We start from the raw sequence: 13,525 nt of genomic DNA, 5'->3' as shown, positions 1-13,525 counted from the left end.
TTCTGAAGTAAATGACTGGTGATGGGAAGAGATCCAGAAGCTTTGCATAGATTTTTCCCAGGAACACTCAAAAGTGACTTGGATTCTCAGCCAGGTGACAAAATAGGCATGATTATCTTACAAGGGAAGAAACTGAAGGGCTTTCAACACTTCGCATATTTTAAGCTGGGACAAGGCACACTGCAGGGTGGTGCCTAAATATAGAATACATGCAGAGAAACTTGTTCACATTCTTGGTTCATGCTTCTTGAGCTGTGATAGTGAGGAAGGAAAGATGTTATGACATGCAACTGAGCTCCTGCAAGGGCTATTGTGCAACACTTCACTGGAAGTGGAACCGGGAAACGCTCTAACCATCAGGGTCACACTCAGTACTTTCCTCATCCCAGTAAATATTAATTATTTTGGACTGGTTATACAGTAGAGCTATTTGCCATTCACACTTTTTCTCTCCTTTGAAAAAGAATTTGAGAACCTGAATGCCTTTGAAACCACTGTGGTGATGATTACTAACTAATATTAATGTTCAGCTTGGAGGAAGACAAAGAGAGAACTAATCTGCCGGTGAAAGTACTCTTCTCGGAGGCATGAGCTAAAAAAAATTTAGATGGAAGAGAAAGTTGTATAAAGCTTTCTTCTGCATGCCAGATGACTGTGAGCCCTACAATATCTTTACCCTGGACGAGCTTTACAGGAAAGAGATCCCACAGGTTCCTAACACCAAAAGATGGTTCAAGGTCTGATCCTGCAGTGATCCTTCCCTGCCAGCCACAGACAGACAGAAGCAGAGCCAGCCCTGCCTGGGCCCATGCAGCATGAATGCTACCAGGCTGCTTGTTTTCCCACCTTTTTTGTGGCCTATGCAGCCAAGACCAATCTCCAAATCATACCTGCCTGTTGCCTCTCTTCTGATGCTGAAACATTACATAGTTCCTGCTAGAGATATGGTTGGCTTGATCAAGGCAGCTTATTGAACTGTTACCATAAATAGTGAAGATGTATGAACAGCTTTGGTTTAATTACTTTGTACATAAATGTTTTAAAATAAGGCACAAAGAAATAACTAGGAACATGAACTAAAGCCACCAGGACTTGCTTTGAGAGATGTGCAATTTTCCTCTGAAAGCATGTATGTTTGACCACAGAGTACACCACATGTATGTCACAGACAATCAGAGAGACTTTGTGGCTTTTGTTCAAAGTTGCTTAACAGCTTTGAAACAACCACAGTCCTCCAAGGACATGGATGAAGCATTTGTTGTACATGCCTTTTCTGGGCTTTGAAAAGAGCATTCAAAATGGTGAAGAACCAGCTCTTCTACAGCGCAAGTTGTCTACCATTAATTCACATTTGTACCATACTCAGCATACAAGGCCATTCCCCTGGTTGCTGCACATGGTGATAATGAAGGACAGACCAGTGCATTTTAAGAACTATGACTGGAGAGGCACAGAAAGTCTGAGGTCTCCCATCAAGTCACTGACTGATACAGGAATGTGATCCAGCTTGTAAACAGCCTAACCCTGCTGAGGCCAGTATCTCTCTGCACATTGAGCTCTAGAACAACCTCAGAAGCTGCTGCTGTTCCCTAAAGCTCTGGTTGCAGAGATAGCCACTGACTTGAGATTTCAGTGTAGATAGTGCAATATTGCCTTCCTGGAGGACAAAATCCCAAAGAAGATGGAAGATGTGATCCTGTCCCTGACCACTCAGTGTCTGTCTGCAACAAAGCTCACTTCTTCAGAAGAAAGATTTTTTTTTTTTTTTTTTCTGGGTTCATTATCTGCTATATTAATGACAGCATGAGTAAAGTGTTGAAGCTGGTGCAATGGGAGCCATGACTGTGTGTGACCTGATAAAGGAAGTCAGTAAGGGCTTGCACCAGCCCTTCTCATTTGGCTGTGTTCTTAAATGAGGGGAGGAAGGGAGAGCAAACATGACAGAAGAGATGAAAAGACACAATAACTTTCTTTAAAATGAATTTTCCTAAGTGCTAACATAACAAAATAGAACAAATCAAAACAAAAACAAAGTAAAAGACAAAAACATGAGAACCAAAAGTCAAAAGTAATGACAAATCTTGCAGTTTGATCCCTGTACTAATTACACAGAATGCAGTGATCATTAGTAATTCTTTGCAGGACTGAAGCCACAGAAGAGTTAAAAAAGATAGCCTTACTTCTTGCTGTTCTGCTCCTTAAAGTGTTGTCATGTACTGGATGCATATAATGTGCTTAGAAAAAGGGCAAAAAGAGGTCTCCACAACTAGGAGATTTAGAAGAAAATTGTCACTTTCTACTCTTAAGTGACAATTTTGTAAATTCTAGATGTGACAGTAACAATTGAAAAAGTAAATTATGGATGGGGGAGAGGTTGTTGGTGATGGAGAAAGGTTTGGCACAGAAAGAGCTCACACTCAGTTACAGAGGTTGCTAAGGAATTTAGATTATATATTTCTACAGAGCAACAGTAGCATCTAGTGGATATGGGGGAAACTTCTGCAGCAGGACATTGTGGTTCCACATTCACCATTAGGAATGGAAGCATATTAAAGAAAGTAAGGTTATGCCTTTTTCCACTTTTCCACTTTTTCCTTTTGCCTTTTTTTTTTTTTTTAATATATGCACGCACATATACCTACCTAACAGCACTAGTCTATTCTCACTGTAAATGTGCCAAAGTTAAATGGGAAAATTTGGCATTTCTGATAACAAAAGAGGTATTACTCTTATCCGAAAACAAAACACAAATCCCACAGCATCTGGGAAGAGTACTGTGTGTTGCAGGACAGAAGAACTTGGAGGAGATGCTAAAATCAGTCCATTTACTACTATATTATTCATTTAAAAAAAAAATCATAGCTGACACAATGCCCAGCTATGTGAGCAGAATTACCCAGCACTTTTTTGAACTGCCATGTCCTTACAGTTAGAAAACAAAGATGGCCTCCATAAAAAGGCAATAGGCACGTAGGTTGAAGCTGCCCCAAATCAAATAAGATGTGAAGGCTTTAGGATCAATTCCCTCTAAGCCCTTCAATGGTTGTATTACACTCCCAAGAAACAACCACTCATTGCAGATGGCTGACACCCGAAACTTTCACAAAGCTTATCGGTATTGTCTTCTCTCTTCCAATTCTGTTCTTTACAGCAAAGATGTTGCCAAAATAGTTCCCTGTTTTCTGGCCTGGATGATAGGCCTCACTAGGTTCTTTTAGATATTTTGCCCTGGCTAGCCTTATAATCTCCCTGTTTTAGAGGAATGGGTCAGAAATATTAACATTTTCGAGAATAATTTTTCAACTATTATATTAGTAGTGACATACCTAGTTTTGACAAACCCCTTGTACCACATTTTTTTCATCCTGAAAGATCACAAAAAGCCCTTTAATCTGTTGTACATATTGCTTCACCCAGAATTTACGACAGTTTTCAAGGGCAGGCAACCAGATGAACACCTTACTCAATCTGTGTGATCACACACACACCTTGTACGTAGGGCTGAGAATTTATTGATAGTCTAATTAAAGTCTTGACAGACTAATCCAAGATTCATTATTAGTCCAACTATGATGATATGAACCTCTATAGTCCAAAGCATCCAATTATAACATCTCTATTGAAAAAAATGACATGATTAAAACCGATATATGCAAAACTTTTTCACAGCTACCCCTTTCCTTGGTGCTATGCCTACCCTTCACCAAATGTTGTTGTATCAGCATCAGCATCCCATGCTCTGCACCAGAACAGCTATAAAGCTGATAATGGGACTTCTTCCTCTTCATTCCTGGGTCTGCATGGGTTATTTTTATGGCTTTCTGAGTACAATTTGCTTCTTTGCTCCAGAGGATGCACTTAAATGCCATGTTATCCCAAGTTTTACTGTACATGGCAGAGATGGTGTGCATTGGATACTTGTTCTTTGCTTTCTTTACTACACCTACAATCAGCGTTACCCAGTGTTCATGGTTACACCCTTCAAGGAACAGTAATGACCACTCATGACATGTTTGTAGCTGACAAGCAGTTGCCATTCTGTGCTCCATACTCTCAAGGCCTCTGTAGCATCTTGTGCTTGCACTTTTGGGGCCCTCTACTATAATATTTTGTTTTTCCCCCATCTAGCTAAAATTTTATTAGCACAAGCTGTGCACACATGTATCCTTGTTCCAGGGCCACTGAATTGTTCACCCCATAAAAACAGTGATTAGAAAGATTAGAAAGTAGCCATACACATGTATACAGAAAGCCACAATCTGTAGAGGAAATATTACATTCCAAGCATATCTGAATTACTCTACCACCAACTATTTAGTTTTCTTCAATCTTTTGGCAAATTAACACCTTTCTACTCAATGCAGACCTTTCCCTGAACCCTTCAACCAACCTTAATTAATGATTACTTGAAATTTTATTTAAAGTTCTAAAGAAATAAATATGAATAACTCAATTTACCTTCTCTGAGGGAAAAAAAAAAAAAAAAAAAAAAAAAAAAAAAAAAGAAGCAGGAAAATCAGACTTAGGTTCATTTATTCATCTTCCTAAATATTCATCACTGTTCACTTTAGTTTTTGCTCTAGCTCCTTGTATGAAGTTAATGGCTGTGGTAAAGGAAGGATTTACATTTGCTCCATATGAGTTTTAACACGGTTACCAGCTTGTAACTTGTTTTCTTGAAAATTAGATTCCATCTACGATTCTAGTGTTCTCCTAAATACATCCAGAATTGTCAGTTGATATTGTTAGGAGTCAGTTTGATGGTGGGATTTTTTGCTTATTGCTAGTTGGTCACTGGAGAAGTCAGGCCCCTGCAGTCTGCTCTCCCCCACAAGCCCATAGCTCCTTCCTAGGTAAGTTGGCTGTTGTGAAAGCTGCAAAAGGGCATGCTACCAAGTCTTTGACTTGTTCTCTCCTTACAACAGCAGTCTGAGGTTTGATGGAGGATGGCAGCTATTTGGCTGTCTTTAATCAAAGGGTACTTTTCCTCTTCCTTTTTGCTTGAATTGAAGGCAATGAGGATCTCCCAAAGACACTCTCACAAATTTGCCTGAAGTGTAGCTTAACAAGTCCATAATCAAATTTCTCTTTTTTACCTTTACCTTTCCTGTCTGTGACACAATGAACACATTATCAACATTGCAGTTAGCTCTTTATTCACTGAAATATCTCTAGTCCAGACTGATGATTTCCACATAAATAACATATTAGGTATCATCCCCTTCCCTCTACTCTCTCCCTATCACCAGTTACAATATATTAAAGTAGCTCTGAATAAGTGGTTACTACTTTTTTAAGTTTCCCAAAGGTAACCAAAACTTCATTAAGTTGGCCACAAGGATTTCACCATCAGGAATAAACTGGAAGTGGAATTCAGAAATAGAAATCAGCTCTGCCAGCAGGCAGGCCCTGCGAGACAGTCTTGCTGTCACCCCGATATAATGTCCTGGTTCACTGTGGTCATCTGGGGACACAGGTATGCTGGGCGGGGGAACTCCTGAGGACCAAGCTACCAAAAGAAAGAGGTCAAAAGCAGCACAGAAGTTAAAGAACATCTGGAGAGAGAGCCACCCAGAAGAGTCTGCACAGTCTTTTACTTTCCACAGAAAATATTGCATGGTATAGTATGTCACCCAAGCAAATTGTGCGTAAATATGTTCCTACAGAGAATTTCTCCACAGCTCCATCCACTGGGAAAGCAATAAAGCTTTATATTACTTTGGAGGCAGCCTTGTGTACTTCATGCAAACATAGGCCTGACTAATGAAAGCAAATTCCCAAACACTCCATTTTAGGACCATCTGACTTCATATTCAAGGTTCCTCAACTAAAATGCTTTAAAGCCCTGAAGGATAACAATCTGTCATGTTATACTCCTTTAGCTTTAAAGACAGGTGCACTAGCTAGAGAAGAGGCTCAATTCTCACATAGTGCTAGACCAGTTTAGCAACCTAAATGGCTCTGTGCAAATTAGAACTTCTCCAATGGCATCTATATCCCAGTATTCAGGGCAGGTTTGCTGGGCCCCAAAGTGACATATTAGCATCATTCCCATCTCATTCCCTCTGTCTTCCTCTCTTCAAGGAAATAAAAATGCAGTTTTGAACAAGATGCCATGAACTGACATTACTGATAAAAGAAGTTCCCCCAAAAAATAAAAAATAAAAATAAAAAAATAAAAAAATAAATTTGTTGCTTACTGCTTAATTGGCCTATAAATTGCCTGCTTCAGTGCTAATCTATCCTTTCCCATCTATTGTTTATATTAAAATACTGACCAATGGCCAAATCTGAGGTTAAAATTAGGAAGGGAAATCCATGACATTTTCACTGCATTTAATGCATTTGCAGAGCTGTTGAAGGACCAAGGACGGGGCCTACCACCAGCTTGAAGTGTCTGAGAGCAGAGGCTGTGTTTGGACAAGGAGCCACGTGACATCTGCGCAGGATGGCGGCCTCACCAAGCTGGCACTCAGCCGTAACCGAACACAAATGCTGCAAGAGCAAATACTTCCATATTGACGCCTTGGGAAATTTATAGTAGCATTCCTTCAAATCTCCAGTTCATGAGATCAGATCAGAGCATACATTGGTTAAACCCTCCTTTGAGACTCTTTCATTTTTCCCTGATGTATAACTGAATACATCAGTATATTATAATATAAATAAATATAAATATAAATATAAATATAAATATAAATATAAATATAAATATAAATATAAATATAAATATAAATATAAATATAAATATAAATATAAATATAATTTCCGTTTGTATTAGGCCCAGGAGGTGCACCCAAATTTTCAAAACCCTATATTAACTAATTTCCTCAGTCTGTGCCTTGACTCAACATGGACATAATATATGTGCAAAATTTACCTGAAATTTCTATTTAAAATGAAATATTTGCATTCATATAGCTTTTTAAACTCAGACTCACAGAATTTCTAGGTTGGAAGAGACCTCAAGATCATCGAGTCCAACCTCTACCTAACACTAACAATCCCCACTAAACTATATCCCTAAGCTCTACGTCTAAACGTCTTTTAAAGACTTCCAGGGATGGTGACTCCACCACTTCCCTGGGCAGCCTGTTCCAGTGTCTAACAACCTTTTCGGTAAAGAAGTTCTTCCTAACATCTAACCTAAAACTCCCCTGGTGCAACTTTAGCCCATTCCCCCTCGTCCTGTCACCAGGCACGTGGGAGAACAGACCAACCCCCACCCCACTACAGCCTCCTTTAAGGTATCTGTAGAGAGCAATAAGGTCGCCCCTGAGCCTCCTCTTCTCCAGGCTGAACAAGCCCAGCTCCCTCAGCTGCTCCTCGTAGGACTTGTTCTCCAGGCCCCTCACCAGCTTCGTCGCCCTTCTCTGCACCCGCTCAAGCACCTCAATGTCCTTCTTGTAGCGAGGGGCCCAAAACTGAACACAGTACTCGAGGTGCGGCCTCACAAGAGCCGAGTACAGGGGGACGATCACCTCCCTAGCCCTGCTGGTCACACTGTTTCTGATACAAGCCAGGATGCTCTTGGCCTTCTTGGCCATCTGAGCACACTGCTGGCTCATATTCAGCCGACTATCCACCATCACTCCCAGGTCCTTCTCTGCCTGGCAGCTCTCCAACCACTCATCTCCCAGCCTGTAGCTCTGCTTGGGGTTATTGTGTCCCAGGTGCAGGACCCGGCACTTGGCCTTGTTGAACTTCATGCAGTTGACCTCAGCCCATCAGTGCAGCCTATTCAGATCCTCCTGCAGAGCTTTCCTACCCTCGAGCAGATCGACACACGCGCATAGCTTGGTGTCATCTGCAAACTTACTGAGGGTGCACTCAATGCCCTCATCCAGATCATCGATGAAGATATTAAAGAGGACCGGCCCCAGCACTGAGCCCTGAGAGACACCACTAGTGACTGGCCTCCAACTGGACTTGGCTCCATTCACCACGACTCTTTGGGCCTGGCTATCCAGCCAGTTTCTAACCCAATGAAGCGTGCACCAGTCCAAGCCAAGAGCAGCCAGTTTCTTGAGGAGAATGCTGTGGGAAACAGTGTCAAAAGCCTTGCTGAAGTCAAGGTAGACCACATCCACAGCCTTTCCCTCATCCACCCAGCGTGTCACTTTGTCATAGAAGGAGATCAGGTTCATCAAGCAGGACCTGCCTTTCATAAACCCATGCTGACTGGGCCTGATTGCCTGCTTGCCCTGCAAGTGCTGCGTGATGACTGTCAAGAGGATCTGCTCCATGAGCTTCCCTGGCACTGAGGTCAAACTCCAGATTAAACAATTAAAATTGGCAGTTTTATTCCATCTTGCTTCCATGCCAAATAGGACAGAAAACAGAAAACATGAAGGTTTTTAGCAGACTCAATTTCTACCTTTCTTTCTTTCATTTTCCTTGTCTTTTGCTTGACCCTGGGAAAGTCTGGGCATTTTCTTAGTAAGTGAAAAAAAGAAAAAAAGGCAAGGAGATTTGATGGAATAATTCCAGTTTTGGTGCTTACCACATGGAGCTCAATAAATCAATCAATCAAATACTGAGAAATAATAAATCAAATACTGAGAAACAAGAATACTGAGAAACAAGATGGCAGTGGCAGAAGCCTTGTGAGTATGTAGGTGGATAGGCAGAAAGACACCACCAAGCCTACCAACTTTTGCATGTATCATCAAGACAATGAGAATATAGGTCTTTAAGATACTTTATGGAAAATGGGCAATGATATATCCTCTAAGACAGGTGGAAACAGGAATGGTCCTCTAGGACAACATGGCTGAGCATGTCCTGATACAGGTTCCTCACAAATGGTTTGTAATTATATAAACTCCCTGCTGTATTCAGGAATACAGTAATATATATTAATCAATATATTCGTTAACATTCAAGAGTAAGAAATGAAATTATCCCAGGTGGGCAGTGCTTCCTTCAAACATATTTCTGTTGATGAAAACCAGTCCGTAATCTATTCCTCAAAGTTCAGACCCAAATATAACATTCACAACAGTTTTACCTTTTACATCAGGACCTAGAACAAATCTGGTCCCTTAAATTATGACTGGATATTGAATAAAAAAATTTATAAAATAAAATTTTTGAATAGGATGGTAATTTATAGAGCTGTTATCATTGTGCACTTGTAATAAATCCCTTTATACATTTGTGGAGGGAACAGGGACACAGATTACACCCTTTTCATCTCCTAAAGAACAAGAGAAAAAAAAAAAAAAAAAAAAAAGGAAGAAAAAATCAACTCATGTCACTTTATTCCCTGGTGTTTTGCTCTTACCATGCTGGTGTTGCTGTCCTAGTTAATTCAAGTTCTAATGAGAATAAATTATCAACCAGTCAGAGATGTACCAACTTCCAATTTATTTCCTTCTTAATGACTGCACTAACTCTGGACATACATTGAGCTGAGTTCTGCCAAAAAAGAAACAACCCAAAAAGGATTTCTGTCACTGCAAACTCTGCCAAGAGGAAAGTGTTGGCTTACCGAGTTTTCTTCAGAGCACACAAATGGTGGTCTCCTGCTCCTGAATAACAGTGGTTGTAAAATCCTGGTCTTTTCTCAGGTGGGATGGGTGCTCAAGCCATACCTTTGAGAAGCATGAAGACTGCTTGTGGAGGGGAATATTTAAATTAGATTTTCACCGCTGCAGCTTAATCCCATTACTTTTTGCTTTGCCTTCACTACCGATACTTCTCAGCCTATCCTTCAAAAATTTGTAGGCCTTTCTCCAGGACTTTAAAGGTTTCTATTGCTTCATTTAAGGTTTCTTTAATACCTGGTTAAGATTGGAAGGTATATCCTCATGCTTTTCCAAACCAACGCACAGTCCTATAAACTCACATAGTTATTAGTTGCATTGCTCTCTCTCTACCTGCTGGCAATTAATGTTGTCTCCCCCAGCTAGAGCCAAACTGCAAATAAAGAGGAGCATTAAAGTGTCAAAGTCCCATCCATAACAAAATGCAAAGGTTGGCACCCCTTGTTACTGGAATTTATGGACTGCTTTTTAGTTTTATCATTTTATCTTCCTTTAATGGCTAAATCAGTTAATCCTGGGTGGCATCATAAAACTCGCAAACAGAGGAAGACCGTAAGTCAACAAGTCATTTCTGGAGCTTTGCAGTACAAATCTCTGTTGTAAAAAGCAGCAGCAGTTAACTCTTTCAATTTCTGCTCCTCTTTCAAGGACTTTAAGCAAGGCTACAAAACTGCTGTTTATCTAATTCACACCACTATCATTGGTGCGATTCCTGCTACTATGCCCTTTGAAGGTAGGAAGTGGTCAAAAGACACAAGTCCCTTAATTAGTAAGTAAAGTAAATTTCTCTTTAGAGCATGGATGTGAACCTGTTTGATGAGAAGGCTCAAAAGATGGTGACCTTTGATGGCTCAGATATGGTGACAGCTTGGACACTGCAGACACAGGGCAGAAAGGTTCACTTTAAAATAAATGATTTCATGGCACACCTACCACCCCATCCATAGTTGTGCAGACCTCCTTCATCTGCAGTTCCTCACATAATGCTGGAAGAATCACTCAAACGCTCAGCATTAAGGAACTAACAAATTTAATTTTCATCCAAATGTTAGGAGGGGATCCCAAGAGAAAGACCTCCGTCTGCTCAGTGTTCTTTCCACATGCCACCAGGGGCTCACAGGCCATCATACAGTCTCATACATACTGTGCAGGGAGTCTGTTTTCACAAGAACAATAGAAGAGAAACTGAAATGCATTGTCTTGGTTATCGGGAAGCTAACAAATTACCTAAGAGTTTGGACAAACAAAAAGAAAATCAATGGAAAGCTGAACCAAGAAGTACCTGCATTTCCATTAGTTAATTGAAAGGATGATTCTCATCCTTTGATGCTTCATATCAGCTTACTTTCACCCTGTAAATCAGCTTTCTTTGAAACATCTGACACTAGCTAGCCTTAGGGATTAAAACACACACTCAAACAAAAAATCCAAACATAAACAAACAACCAGACAAACCTGATCTGATTCAAAACATTGCATTCTGTTTCTGCTCACAAATGCGTGGTTTATAGAGGCAGACTTGGAACTGATTTTAGAGAGGAAGATTCTTCTTATTTCCTTGGTGTGCTGTCACTGAATTTCTAGCTGATGCTGGAGGGATGTTCCAAATGACCTGCTGCCACTCATATTCATTGACAAGCAGAGCTCCAGGGCAGATCCCATCCATCAGCCCCACGTACAACACCGAATGGAGACAACCTGACCACATGTCCCAGGCCTCAGCAACATACAGAAAAGCTCAGGAGCATGACATAGAAAATGCAGAGACAATACAGTCGTGCAGTCCCAGTCGAGCTCTTGCTAACACCACTTCAAGTTTTGCTGCGAGTTTTTGCAGAAGACCGACTTGAAGACCACTTTGCAGAGCATTGGTGTAACATTGTTCTTCTTTTATTCAAATCGTGATTAATTTGACCAAATTTTGGAAAGTTCTTATTTACATTTTGTTTGTTTTAATATTATTTTCCAGAATGTCTGATGTGAAATGAACAGAGCATGTTGAAAGATCTTCCCAAGCCCCGCAGAAGCCATGATCCACCTGCAGCGCCCAAGAGGTGGCGCCCAAAAACCAGCGGACATCGCTCGCGAGAGTGGTTTTGGGTGGGTTCCTCCTCAGCAGAGCGCTGCTCACACCGGACTTCAGGCAAGCCAAAAAGTATCAGAACCTGGCAAACTTCAGGTGAAGTTTATTAAAAGGGGAGAATCACCTTCCAGCCTTGATTCGAGCCTCCAAGCACCTGTATCTCACGTTACTGCAGCCCTGAACAGAGCAAACAAGTAATTTGCTCCTTTCCCACATCTTTGCTGATTGCTTTATGCCAGACAGGCTCTTGGCTTCTTGTATTGGCCCCAGTTTCAGCTTTATGCATCCCCTTAGAAGAACATTTGAACAAAGCACATGCTTGATTCCACCATATAAGCTCCCATAGGCTTTCCTCCTTTTCCAGTTTGGCTAGCCTTCATTAAACTGAGATTTCTTAGATTTGAAGTTAGGAATGAATATCCAATGTTCATATTTTAAGCACATGCTAATGGAGGTTCAAAGACCTATACTGTATCTTGAAGTTTCAGACATTGTTGATACCTTAATAACAAAGCTTACAAGCATTCAAGGATAAAACAGAATAAATAGAAGTATATGCACAAAATGTACTAGGGAGGGGAGGAGGGGAAAACAACCTTTCAAGACACTGTCAGAAATATCTATCACCACATGTCTCAGCTTTCCTGGGTGGGGAAGATGTAACAGGGTTATACATGTTAAATGCTTCTGTAACCTAATGATGATGGGTACCATGTAAGAGCCATTCTGTTGGAAAAACTGGACAGACAACTGGCTTGACTTGCAGCTTCAGTGTACTCTCATATGGGGAAAAACAAACCTGTTACTGTAGAAAGGAAAATCATAATGCTAAACAAATAAGGACTATCACTCCTTGCTTTTTCAGGTTATAGACACAAGCTGATGATTAGCAATACACACAGAGAGAGAAAAGAAAGGAATGGGGAGGGGGGAGGTGTATGGTTAAAATTTCCCTATGAAATTCACTGAGGCTAAGACATTAAAAGACTTAAAAATACATTTTGATACAGATAAATAAAATCTTTGCAGAATTATGAGAGATTGATAAACCAGTATTTCAGCATACCCAGACACTGAGAAGGGCCCTAACTACTATGGGCTGGTTCTTCTACAGCTGCATGTATTAAAGCTTTTCTGAACACAGATGAAGGATGCACCAAGATTAACCCCAATTAGCATCATGGAAAATATCCTGTAAACCCACTGCATGATTTTATCAAGGGAAAGGAGCTTAAGCTGAAGCAACCTTTTAATAACTGTATTAAGCTGTATTTTTCCATGTTCATAGCAACTTTTCGATAGCTGCTTCTTGCTGAAATAAATAGTAAGTGGGAAGGCTGCCATATTTAAACGTGCTTTTGAGAAAATCCCAAAATGTTCATCCTGTACAGAACCCAATGGACCATTTTCTGTCTCCGGAAGAAGGAAAAAGAGCCCTGGAGATTTTATGCTATATGCACCTGCTTTAAAGCCATGTTCCATCTGGAATGCTCTAAGAGCTTTAATTAAGCTATTTTCATGGTATAATAGCAAGACAACAGAGCACTGAAGTCAAATACAGCCTCAGTGTCTTCTTGCCTTTTGCCTTTGCAGATAATTCCTAGGAAGTCTATAGGCTGATTTGCAGCATAGGCTTGTTCTCTCCCTGCATAGCATACTTTTTTTTTTTTTTCTTTTTCCCCTTGTATTGCTCTCTACCTAACAGCAGGACAGCAACAGACTCAAAAGCCATTAGCACAACAGGCAATCTTCGTGTGACTAGCAAAAACCAACACAGATGCAAGTAGCTGCTTTGCCAGCAAGGTGCTGATTTAACTAGAAATTTTGCAAACTGAAGAATATTTTTATTTACCCCATGAAGCTTAACATACAGTTGAATTATTTAGCTTAAAAA

Source organism: Aythya fuligula, chromosome 8 (assembly GCF_009819795.1).
Source record: "Aythya fuligula isolate bAytFul2 chromosome 8, bAytFul2.pri, whole genome shotgun sequence".
Classification (NCBI taxonomy): Eukaryota; Metazoa; Chordata; class Aves; order Anseriformes; family Anatidae; genus Aythya; species Aythya fuligula.
The sequence above is the reverse complement of the archived record's forward strand: the minus strand, read 5'-3'. Positions refer to the sequence as shown.